The sequence below is a fragment of the Apostichopus japonicus genome, chromosome 2 (assembly GCF_037975245.1).
Source record: "Apostichopus japonicus isolate 1M-3 chromosome 2, ASM3797524v1, whole genome shotgun sequence".
In the NCBI taxonomy this organism is placed as follows: Eukaryota; Metazoa; Echinodermata; class Holothuroidea; order Aspidochirotida; family Stichopodidae; genus Apostichopus; species Apostichopus japonicus.
Window position 1 is genome coordinate 18,623,217 of NC_092562.1, and position 11,175 is coordinate 18,634,391.

An 11,175-nucleotide genomic window follows, 5' to 3' on the forward strand; every position below is an offset into this window, starting at 1 on the left:
GAGCCGCACACGTGAAACTCCGAGTAGCAGTATGATGATAGTTTAGTTAAGTATATTATGTGATATTCTAGCTCTGCCTTGGCATAGAGCACTCTTTGTGAATATTGACCAACATTCTATGTGATATATATGTATATATATATATATATATATATATATAAATCCTTGTTGAATAATTGAAGTCAGCAATGCAAAAACAACTCCAGAGATCAAAATGATCCAATGAAAAATGAAGATTGACATTAGGTCATATCATTACAATAAATCAATACAATTCAATATAATATAATAATTCATATTTAAGAATGAAGACAACTATACTGGGGATAATTAGCTTCAGTGAAAAGAGACTCAACATAACACATGCAGACACTTATGATTAACAAACAAAAGCCAAAATAAGTGTACAATAGGGTATCGATTATTATTGGTTTTATCGAGTTGACAGATTTGGTTTCTCGCCGTTAATAGAGCAAATTCCAATGAAATCTGTTTCAACCTGTTGTGACTTAAATGATAAACACAGCAGGAGCCTTTTCTGCTTTCTATTGTATAAACTTGTTAGTATCTTGTTGAATGTTGTGACTTATAACAGTCAATTGTGTTGACTGTTATTCAACAACTTGCTAAACCTTTTTTTCTTGTTTACTTCTTTTTAAAGTCTATTTTCTTATATTCCAATGTGGCATATTCATTCCACTATTAAGAAGGGAAATAAACAAAACTCTCCAAGAAAAATATGTTGTGTGAATATTGTGTGTTGAAAAATAAGTCAATTTTAATAAATAATTTGAAAAATTTCAATGAACAGTCACATAGCAACAAGAGAACAGCTAGAGTAAAAAGGATTTATTCGCTGAAAGAAGGAAGATTGTCCTGATGATCAGATATACACATTTTAATGAATCACCCATGGTACAATGTTTGCAATGTGCATCGTATAACAACAATGTATCATGATGATATATTGATCTAAAACTAAGCTGATTAGTAAAGCCTGTGAATTTGACTTTAACTATTATTTGAGTTTCATCCAAATGAGCATCACATTAAAAGTAGACTGTCAATTTTGCTTTTATTAAACATGAAAGTTTGTACTGATAAGAAATTAAATTTCACATTAATGAATCAATGGAGGTAAAGTGATAGAAATGAACAGTGTATCCAAGGTATGCTCTAGTGGCCCCAAATATGCAATATATTCAAATATGGTCACCTTTGGTCAAAATTTTTAATGGAAATTGTTCTTGATTTATTTTTGTCGAGAAAGCTGAGATCCAGCCAAGGTCTTTGAACAGAATGGGCACTGTGACAATCTCTGTGGACCTCCTTGTCTTTGCTGAAGCGGTTTATGAGCTGTAAACTAGAAGTAAAAGAAATTTCGAATTGCACTTAAACCAGGGTTGCAAATGTATTGGTTATACCCACGGTCACCACAAACTGCCAAATTACATTCACTGTACACAGAGCCAATCATTACTTTATAGACATCGATGTCATATATATTTCAATAAATTCAGACGAAGACACTTTCACAACTTTCACGAAGTGTTCCCAGAACATTCTTCTTTCATCAGATTCTGGAGTAAATTTTCCTGTGGTGTAGATGAGAACAGCTTAAATTACTTATGAACTCTGGTTGGATTATTCATCAACATTAGCCATATTGTGGTTCAGAATGATTTAAGGGACAAGAAGTTTCACAGTGTAGTTAGTCCAAGCTTTTCCATTGTGTGTTTCATCACTTGATTTCACATTGCAAGTAAACCAATATGACATGTGAGTGACAGATTAGCAATGTTGTGTAGCAACGGTAAGTAACGATAAAGTGTATGAATAATTCAGGCTTCTACATTTTAAAGGAAAAACAAAATACTTAATTTCTGTTTTACTACACTAAGCTTTTTTAAACTTTTATTCTTGCTGACCCAAAACAAACTCGAATGGCAATTAAAGGGTGTGAAGACTCGCGCAAAAAGAAACGTATAATGCTGGTAATCTGACCTAGTTTCGAATGGGGTGTAACAGAAGTGTTAGACACCACCATCGATGCCAGAAAATGCACAGACACAGACAGCTTGCTACCGTCGGTAATAAGACGCTAGTGTACACTCAGTATATACAGCTGCGGTCAATACCCAAGGCACAGTGTATAAACGATACAGCGATGGACATCTCAGGTCCAGCTAAAGATAACAAGGTATCACGTTTCATTACTGTCGGCATTTTGCAGCGACACGAAAAAAACTTCACTTGCAAGCAACAGAAAGTAATTTTTTCAGATGGCCGCACGTGGTTTGGGCGAGTCTTCAATGCCTTTAATCTGAAGTAACATAGACATATAAACGATGGGCTCTGAGCTTCCTGGTTGACTATGGCTTTACTTCTTGACATTTCCAAAAGCAAAGCAAGCTTTTTACAGTCAATATGGTGCATGAACACATAAATGAGTTTAATCGAACTTCGATTCTTGTATGAGACATAGCTTGGAAGTTAAAGAGGGGATAAAATTGTGGATTTTCATGTCTTAAAAATATTTATCTACATTACTTCAACACCACCCACTCACTACTTTCCGTAAATGCAGCTGCCAAAACCAGAAATTCGCTGTCGAAGTATTCCCTTGAGAACTCCCGAGCAGACACTCGTGAAAAAAAACCTGCAGTTCATATGACGTCAGTAAAGAGACCATTTCAGCCAAAGCCGACTCCCCGATATTTACTGTTACGGCGTCATTCAGTTTACTACGTACAGGTAACTACAACACACTCTACTCATCAACTGAAAAAGTCATCTCCCGAATCTTTCGATTCCGAGGAAATGGGCCTTTACCTCTCAGAACATTCAAAAGCTTTGACAACAATTATTTTCTTGAGGAAGAAGAGGAGGAAATAGTTTTCGAGGGTGATGAAGATATCGGTGTTTTATCCTATCACATGAGCCCCTTGCAGAAGACTTGTAATACGTTCCCGATGGCCGAGACGCGTTGCTGCCGATGGAAGTCCCCGAGCAGAACGGTTGGTCTATCCTGAACCGAAATTGGACGGTTGAGCATAAACAAAACCACCATTATTAAGACCATAATATGAGTTAAATTTACTCGAATGACGATGATCCTGCTACTTAACATCAGCAATTCTTCTAGAAATTGTGTAACTTACAGTGCAAGTGCAACCCTATAGTACTAGTAGTAGTAACATTGGGTCTAGACCTAACTAATAGACGTTGTATAACAGGCTAGCCTGTGTAAGTTGTATCATCCAAGTGAAACGTTAAAATCATAACACAACGTCAGTTTTTACCACAAAAGAAGAATTGCAGATCTAATATTGACTGTTCTAAATCCAACTGGCCTTAAGTTTTGTGCGAAATACCAGGTAACCAATAAACAAAATTGTCATTTGCTACATTAAGGAGGCCTAGTCTGTGGTCATAACAAGTAATTTGGCAGTAGTTTATGCCCAATGGCACTCGTAGCATTGTCTATGTCTAGTGTTTTGATCGCATCATGTCCAATTTCTTCGGTTTCCGTCATCTTTTGGAAAAGCGTTAAGGTGAAATCCGTCTTTACTTGTTTCGGAGCAGCCTGCAACCACACATCGGCTCGGGCATTATTAACAGTTACGAGATAAATTTACGTAAAAACAAAACTCCAAACACCTAATCTCCAAACACCTAATCACTCGGCGGAGTGTATAGCCTAGTGGTTAACGCCGGCGTCTCCCAGTCATGAGATCCCCGGTTCGATTCCCGCCGACAGCAATGTGTGTCGTCTGGCAAGGGTGTTGTTCAATAACAACTTCCCGACATGGACGTTAAATGGATGTGTGCCGAGAGATTGGCTTCGGTCAGCTTGCGAGTCTATAAGCCTCCATGGCTTCTTTCGCGAGTTCCTGCTTGCGGGAAGATCACATATACATACATACATACAATTACTATAGAGCACTGCAACAGTGTAATGTTGGGTGTACTCAGTACTCATTTAAAAATGTAAAAATAGTGTCCCGGAAGTGCGCTGGGTTCATCGACTGACGTCATGCGGTAAGTAAGTATATAGGAATACCACCTTTGACATTAATTTATCAGGAAGGGGAAGGGTAGGGGGCAGAGGCAGAACATCCCCAGGTGTAGTTGGAGGCAACATCAGGACCACCAGCAAAACTACCCTTAGCTTCCAGATGGAAGCCAGCAGGTTTGTTTAACATTCCAGCCCACTCCCCAATGATTCACAAGGGACCAGTCCAAATAGGATAAAATGGGGTCAATGCAACCTCTACACATTGACTTTCATCAGATCTAACAAAATGAGGCACTCCATGAGGCAGATGTCAATGAAAGTCTGCATTGGTTCTTTGATAGGGGTGGAGGAGGGGTCAGGGTAGAGATGTTCTGAACAGAAAGGAGAAGTTTGGAAGGGGGCTACAAAAACAACATGAAATATGTACCCAGGACTACTACCTAATTGGAAAAGTCATTTGATTGTACAAGTCAGGCAGAGAAAATGGTAGGTTGTGGCAAACCCTTTAGCTTAGCCAGAGGGGTAGGTAAATGCAGAATGTCCCTTCCCCCCCCCCCCCAACCCAAAAGACAACAACGTGGTAATAAAAGCAGGACCGCTAAGAAGTCATCCCCTAGCTTCCAGATGGAAGCCCCCAATGATTCCCTGAATTGCAAATATGGATAAGAGGGGTCAATGTCAACCCCTACACATCGAGTATATCAGTATCAAGACTAGAGAATCAATACAGGATGCACCTCCCAATTTTATTTTGCACTGTTTCACAGTTTATCAGGGCTGGAGGAGTGGTAAGGGTATAGATTGAAGAAAAAAACGTGGCAAAGATATTATGTAGTGGGGTAACCTTATTAGATAAAATGTATAAGAGAAGTATCTAGAATACAACAATGAAATTCATCAGGTAGAACTAAAGTAGTTTTTCACTGTTCTTGATTTTGCAACTCATTACGATTTCCATTTATATATATATATATATATATATATATATATATATATATATATATATATATATATATATATATATATATATATATATATATATATATATATATATATATATTTATATATATATATATATATATATATTTATATATATATATATATATTTATATATATATATATATATATATATATATATATATATATATATATATATATAAATGAAAATCGTAATGAGTTGGAAAATCAAGAACAGTGAAAAACTTTCAGCCTCCACCCGGATTCCAACCACGGGCCTCCCGCTCTGTACGCGGACACCCTAACCACTAGGCTATGGACGCTGATTGTACTCTCTTAAAATGAGAGACTGAAATTTCAGTCTAAACGACTGAAATTTCAGTCTAATGATGGATGGGATAAGGGATCAGACTACTTAGACTGAATTCCAGTCTGAAATGTAAAGACTGAAGGTCAGTCTTAATTAGACTAAATACTCTTCAGTCTAATAGACTGAAAATCAAACCACTTTAGACTGAACAGTCAGCAGTTTAGACTGATTTATTGCAGCACCAGTCTTAATAAGATTGAATACTTTCAGTCTATAAGACTGATATCAGACTGAACAGTCGGTCCTTTAGACTGAATTATTACACATCACAGCTATACTGTCAATTTTATAAATTGCAAATTCTGGATTGAACAAGCTTTTCTATAGATCCTCCGTGTTGGCTAAGTGCTGGAATTCTTCAATAAAGATGCAGTTAAGGTCATCAAGACAACATTCAATGATCTGTTAATGCAGGGGAATTTACTGAAAGGTGCTACTTCATGGAGTGACTTCACCTTCACATCCAATCATGTTAGGCTATAAAGACCAGAAAATCATTGTGACAGTCACACACAAAGTACATTAAAAATGGTATTCCATCAAGAAATATAATTGTCAATATCCACCGAACAGTAATTTTATTCCCACTAACCCACTTATATATTCTTATATAATTTTTAATATATTAAAAAAAAACAGAAATCAAAACTACAATATTCTGAGGGATGTTCAACAAAACATGTTATCTTTGCAACAAACGTTCAAATTATAAAGATACTTTACATAACAGTGACATATTTTCAGTTCAATATTAATCTGTCAAATTTCTGCTTGAATTGGGCCTGGATCTAAAATGTTCTTTAATTTTTTTGGAAAGGATTAGGTGAGCTGAGAACAGATCAGTGGTGTCGCCAATGGGTGGCCTGGGGAACCCCTCCCCCGAGAAGGAATTCACAAATAGACATATCACCAACCAAGATTCAAATGTCTGGCAACACCACTGTAACAGAAAGCACTTTAAATTTCTTTGTATGTCACCACCAGGTGGTAATACCCTGGAATTCATTGACAACACAGCTGTAAATTGAGTGGTTATATACCCAGCTGATCCCATCTCCCGATCTCACTGAACTTTAAATTTTCCACTGTAAAGGATATAGTAACTATACGATCCTGCCTTTACAAAAGGGATATGATGGAAACACGACCATAGTACAATGGATCTGGTACATTGCCTTTTTTCCAGTTGTGAATCATTAATGTATAGTAGCAACAATTTTCTTAGAATGATTTCAAAATGGGGAAAACATATGACAAATTTTCAGCAGGTTATTTATAAAATATTAGGAATGGTCAAACTATATATCAGTGCGGTGAACATTTAATACTTTGTGTTTCAATGATATAGATTGGCGATTGCTGAAAGTCATTATCCAGCACACACAAAACAACATATTACAAGCAGTTAACAGAATGGCACAAACTTCATAATGGCTATTAGATAAACATGAACTATTATATACTGCATTCACGATTTCATGATATGGCATTCATATAAAGCAAATTTGTATGCAAAAACAGTACATGTGACTATTATACCACCCTCAATTATTTCTTAACTTTCTGATAGTAATCATATATAGTGATTTTGATTGGGATTTCAATCAAATTTTAAAGTTTTATAAATTATCTCACGTGAATCCTTTAATGTCGGCCTCTAGCTGAAAAAGAAATGTCACTCGAGAGTCGACTAAAAAATTGAAAACAGTTTTGACTCATTACATCACTAAAATTTTAAAAAAATGGGGGGGGGAATAATGAGGAAAGGATATTCTCAAATGGAATTTTCTACAGTTACTGACTTTATAATAATCAGGTTACTTGCTTTTCATGGAACAAATTATGGAATATTGTGCACAATAAATAATATTAGCTTAATTAATTGCTTAATTAAATAAACCTTCAACATAGTGAGTGCAGTGAAATGTAGGAACATTAAAGTAAACATTAAAATAACATGCTCGAAAAATCATACAACAAAGTTTTTTTGGCAACTAGGTGTTTGTTTAATTACATTCATAATTAGATCAGTATCATTAAAAAACATTTTTAAAAACCAAAAATCAATTAAATATTTATTTCTGGAGCCCTCCCTATTCATATAAAACTGTTTGTAAACTCCGGGTAATCAATTTAACGTTTTAGGGTATGTGTTAGTTACTCCTTAAAGGCATTGAAGATTTGTCCCAAACAGCATGCAGCCATCTGAAAAAGTTAACTTTCTGTTGCTTGCAAGTGATGTTTGTTCGTGTCGCTAAAAAAAGACAGACAGTAATGAAACGTGATACCTTGATATCTTTAGCTGGACCTGAGATGTTCATCGCTGTATCGTTCATACACTGTAATGTGGGTATTGACCGTAGCTGTATGTACTGACTGTACACTAGTGTCTAATTACCGACGGTAGCAAGCTGTGTTTGTATTTTCTGGGATCGATGGCAGTGTCTAACACTTCTGTTACACCTCATTCGAAACTAGGTCAGATTACCGGCATTAGACGTTCTTTTTGGGCGAGTCTTCACACCCTTTTAAAGCTACTCCATGCTGACACACGTGGTTCCGGACTACAGAGCAATAAAAAAGTAACATTCACTCCTTGAAGTAACTCCATGCTGGCTGCCCTTATAGATGTGGCATGGATACGGACGAGAGACTTCACTTCTGTTGGTTGCAAAATTCCATACACCATGGAAGCATGGAACTCACAAAACTAGTGTTGTAGAGGGGGAGCATAGTCTATGTTAAATGTATGTTCTACGCCTCTGTCCCAGCTGGAATGGCCAGTTTATCTGCCACAATGAAGAATTGTTTGGGGTTCAATTCTGGTCCGAGAGATAGGATGAAAGGCTGTCAATATTGTCCTTGTCTGCCCTGTGCTGCACTCTCAATATCTGTGCCCTCCTGTTTGGTGAAGATAAAAATAAATGTGATAAAGGACAAGCAATATGGTATAAATCAAAACATTCTTAAAAAAAGATATGTTGAGAGGTAGAGAGACTAGACTAGAATAATATTTAGGAGAGAATGGAGAAACAAGAACATGACTGGCATTGTACAAAGGAGATATATCAATTCACGATAGGCAGCAATATGTCATCCATGGCGGGTGAGATGTGTTATGTGAAGGTGGATTCAAATTCAACCTAACATTTATGGGTTATCATGTTGATTTTGGCAGGTACATGGTTACCAAGCAAGGTTTGTTGTTAGTTGTTTTCAGAAATTTCTCTTTTTAAGGATAAATTGTTCATGACATCTCCTGATTCCATTACATCAGCATAGAAAACCAGTGAACAAGGAATATGATTTACATTTTAGCCTACTGATTTCACTAATATGTCTATCTGCTTGTAAAAGAAACTGATTTCATAACATTAGTGAATGGTAATATTACTGTAAAATCTTATAATAAAGACTGATGGCCCACTATATGTTTAATAAAATAACAAAAGCATACCAATTTTTTTCCAGTTTCCACATGATTTAAATACAATGGTAATGGTTTAACAGAATCGTGTTAGCTTCATGCTGTAATGGCTGTAGAAGTCACTACATTTTTTCAAATAATTAAGGGTGCTTACAATCTATGCATAATAGTACTGTGTTTTGCAATTTCTTGAGCATTATTATGTTCAAGTATTTGTTATGAGGTTAACCTAGCCTAGATTCATTTGGGACGATCGAGTACATATTGCAGTCCTGACAAGCGTGCTTATTCGCCCGACGATTGGGTTCATATGCAGGACAGGCGGGCTGATTTGCCCGACGATCGGGTACATATGCAGGACCGGCGTGCTTATTCGCCCGACGATCGTGTTAATAGGCCCCACCAATTATAACAACAGCCTAGGCCTAGGCCCTATTTGCTATAGTACAGCCTAGCTAGGCCTACCTCGCGCACAAGCCTAGAATAACTAACGTTACGAACTGCCAAGCTTTTATTCTGTATTAATTGGAAAACAACAAAAAACATACATACATACCCTCGAACACTGTTATCACTTCTTCGTGGAAACCTTTATTTGTAAGAAAAGTTCTTAAAGACTCAGCCATTGCTAATTTATAACCTTTACTCTAGCTTAGACATACGGTCGTCTGTCTCGTTCATGCCTAGCTGTGTGTACGGCGTGCGTACGTACAGTACAGCGAGTACCTGGCTAAGCGAAGAATATAGTAGTATATATGTACACAAGTTGTAGCGCTCGTTGTCACACTTATTTTTGTGCAGCGTATTTGCAAGTTTTCGGATGACGTAGGCGCATTTCTGTTCTCTGATTGGATACATTTTTCAGTGGAATACAGAGACTGAAAATGGTAAGATGACATGCCACATGTGATTAGCTGATTGGTTAATAAAGTCAGTCCAAAACAGCGACTGAACGGTGTAACTGATAATACAGTCTAAGTAGAGTGTTTCTCAGTCTAAACTCAGTGTATAACACTGAAAAAAATTTCAGTCTCAAAGAAGACTGAATTCTTCAGTCTAACATTTTAAGAGAGTATGTCCAGAGGTTCGAAACCGGTAAGGAAGGTCGTAATTCCACTGTAGGCGTTTGTCACCTGTATCGAACAATACTAGTTCTGTTTTTGGTGTCTTACTCTAGAGATCAAACATGATGCTAACCAACTCGAAAATCATCATATATATATAAATATATATATATATATATATATATATATATATAATTAAAAATAAAAACGACTTGTGGGAGTTTAATAAAACGAGGAGGTGGAGATCCCTGTTCTCGTTGCTCCACCGTACCAGGACTCTGCTAAACACTAATAACAAAGTCTCTAATAGCCGGCATGTTGAGGATCGATTTTTCGTCTACGTTTATTTACCTTGTCATAGTCTATGTTGGCGGTGTATCCGTCATCCACATTCTCTAAGGTCGGAATATTTCCCTCAGCCATCAGTTTCTCTTTTCGTGGTATACCAGCCAAATCCTGTAAAGGATAGCATTTTTATATATACTTATTTAATACACGTTGGATTGCTATCTACATGTTTTGGCACGAAATAACCCATGCCTTGTACCGTACATTCCCACATCCCTACAACCGAATTGAATTCTTCGATCGATTTTGTAAAGGCAACTGTTGTATAAATTTTCACACAGCAAATGTACAAAGGCCTCCATTGCGTTTTGACTTTGTTATTTGTTTTCATCGAATTTGCCAAAGCTACCGTTTATGGAGCATATTTAAGTATATATAATGAAGAAGATGTATGATTTTATACTTTCCAGTGGCGATAAGAGACATCATTTTGGACGAACGCACAACACAACGTACTTAAGGCTCAAATTATGGATACTAAAACTTGATCGTGCTTCCTAACCACCCAACAGTCCATTATATTTCTAATCTGTCGAAACTTCCTTCATGGATCTCAGCAGTGCTATATTTTCACACTCTGTAGAATTGCTCTGCTGTACCACAGGCTAGTTAATCGGACTTATATTATTGTTTCTAAATATACTCCTTGCACTGTAATAGTAGTCTTCTTATTGAGCTGCTTCTCCATATCAGGGATGTCACAACATAGTTGATATCTCTCAACAATTTGCAGTCAGTAAGAATGCTAAGTCAAGATTTATCATCACACGGAATAAGACCCTACAAAATAATAAGACTCTAAATAGAGGCCCCAGTGACTAACAGTTGTTCATGTTACCCCATTTTAATCGCGATGTTTATGACATTTCATACCAGCATTCATTCTCATACGAATTTGAACAACATTTTCGTGGGATCATTAGACCTATCAATGAATGTGTATAGTATACTTTACCCTGCTGCTCGCTCCTTGTTTGGTGTATGTCATTGT

At 36.6% G+C, this 11,175-nt stretch overlaps 1 long non-coding RNA gene across 1 annotated transcript; it reads right to left on the reverse strand.

Moving 5' to 3' along the window:
* Window positions 1-5,879: 5,879 nt before the first annotated feature.
* Window positions 5,880-9,851, reverse strand: LOC139980914 (uncharacterized). The gene is made up of 2 exons (XR_011797736.1): window positions 9,329-9,851; window positions 5,880-8,246 (listed from the first exon to the last, which is right to left on the reverse strand). It is a non-coding gene; the product is annotated as an uncharacterized lncRNA (long non-coding RNA).
* Between the last annotated feature and the right edge of the window lie 1,324 nt (window positions 9,852-11,175).